Below are 2429 nucleotides of genomic sequence, written 5' to 3'. Positions count from 1 at the left end.
CTCTTTATTTTTCGATCAAAAAAGAGTGCTACGAATGCCACTTACATATATATCTAATCTAAGTCCTCCATTCGTTCTTCTTTTGTTAACCACATTATTTTATGAGCTGTTTCCAGACACGCGCTCTGTTGATGGCAGTGTTTTTTTTTTTACAAAGCTTATATCAACTCACTCTGTCTGTCTGTCTGTCTGTCTGTCTGGTAAAAGTTTGAAGGGCCTAAACGTTATTTCTCCGACACCCAATCTCGGATCAAGCTGAAATTTCGCACAATTATTTTTTTTCCTGAAAGCACAAGAATCAATTTAAAAAATCGAATTAATTTTTTAACCAATCAGTTAATTAACTATTGGTAATTAATTATTTATTTGGTGAATTGAACAAGAGGAAGATATTGTAACTGACTGAAGTGGTGGCATAAGCTGAATTAGTCCTCTTTATAGATTATAAATGATACATAAAACACTGAATCATAATCTTCAAATACAAAAACAAAATTTAATAAAATACTCTGAAAGACACAAAGATAAATGCCCATTCCTCGTCCCATATGCTAGGACAAATTTGTACAAATACTTCTTCTTCCCTAGTGCCATTAGTGCATGGAATGGGTTGCCTGAGCTAGCCAGGAAAACCAGTGACTTGGCAGAATTTAAGTCATTGGTTAATATTATATGCATGACTAAATGCATGACGCGTAGGACGTAATCATCTTCTTTTTTTAAGTAACGTCTGTATTATATAAGATAAGATAAGATAGATGGCCGCTTTAAACTAAGCTCGTTACAAACAATAGAAAACTATAAAATCTTCCATTTTCATAGTCACTTCACTAGCTGAGTGGTCTGTACCTCAGCTTGTGGAGGCTCGAGCCATGAGTTCGAATTCGCTCCCCCGCTTTTTTTCTTCAAATGTTTAAAAATGCTTTTAAAAAGCGAATAAATTAAAAATTTACCCAGATATCCCTTTCTTTCACCCTCCCCTTCCTTTTCCCAACTGGTCAAGACAAGGATAGGATCACAGTGCATTGAGAAATCTAAAAGCATGAAATGGAGCTAAACAAGAAGAAAATTGGTAAAAATATTTCTAATCGCACAGATTAATTGTTGCTGGTCTAGATCACTGATGCCTACCCTAATTAGACCGGTGGGCCATTTTAATTTCCAACACTTGTGTCGCGGGCCACATGAAAGAAAAGGTATAAAAAAACGAAATGAAATTAACCTGAAACTATTTGATTAGAAACTTAGCCTACGCATAAATTAATGAGATAATGGAAGTTTAATTATTTTTTTTTTACACGTCGGAAGTGGCTTCATTTCTTTACTTAAAATGTGAGCAACATTGTAGCTAGCTTCACCACGACTCATTTTTCTTGTCTCTGGTAAATAGGCCTATTCTCCTCATTCCTCCACTCTCTCTAAGCGAAGTTTAACAATCTTTTATTAGCGGCCCAAAAACCAAGCGAATGCGTTTCGTAATGCCGTTATTTATGGTTTGTTTTTTAAACAGCTACACTTTCTTTACAACTTATATAGCCTATGTTGGCTTATTCTCATGTTCCACAAAAAAGTAAAAATCCGTTCATTTTTCCAGGTATCGATTCGACATTCAGAGTCCCATTTCATAAACACACAAATGTTAAGGGTTAATAGTGAAGGACATAACGTAGGAAAAAATGCATTTATCAAACTTTTTTTTTATACAAAGGAAGGATTTTCTACACTTTCTGCTGACTTTAAGGCGAGCCGGATGTGGTTCGCGGGCCGTATATTGTGCATCACTGGTCTAGATCTACTACAAATTTTATTACATGACTGATCTAAACTAATTGATACAACTACACTTAAATATAGCTTTGTTTAAAACAATTTTTTTTTATTTTATTGTTTGGCTTGGATGGCTCCGTCTCTGTTGTAGTCTTTTTTGTTTGTTATTCTGGCGAACTTATAGACTTCGCTGACGATGTGTGGTCTGGATTGTCGGTTCAATGATGCCTAGTACAAACCCTGCCCAAAGCCCCCCCCCCCCCTCCCCCCGTTATCCTGAAGGAAGTTTGGTCTAGGGCAGCGGTTCTCAGCCTTTTAAGCTCGGCGACCCCTTTTTACAACCCCCAATTCTGTCGCGACCCCCCCCCCCCCTTACACAAATACAGAATTGAAAGGTAGACAATAACAACCCATATTTTCGATGGTCTTAGGCGACCCCCTGGCAAATGGTCAATCGACCCCCAAAGGGGTCGCGACCCACAGGTTGAGAACCCCTGGTCTAGGGTGTATAATTTTTGATTCGGAAGGAACATTCGAATCACGTAAAACATAACAAAAAAACGTGTAGACACACACACACAACTTTATTTCTTCTCTTCTTTCTCTTCCATTTCTGCTCTTCTTTTCTTTTCTCTGCATATCTCTCGTTTCTATCTCTGTCT

The sequence above is a fragment of the Biomphalaria glabrata genome, chromosome 2, assembly GCF_947242115.1.
Source record: "Biomphalaria glabrata chromosome 2, xgBioGlab47.1, whole genome shotgun sequence".
NCBI lineage: Eukaryota > Metazoa > Mollusca > Gastropoda > Planorbidae > Biomphalaria > Biomphalaria glabrata.
Note: the sequence above shows the minus strand (reverse complement) of the source record.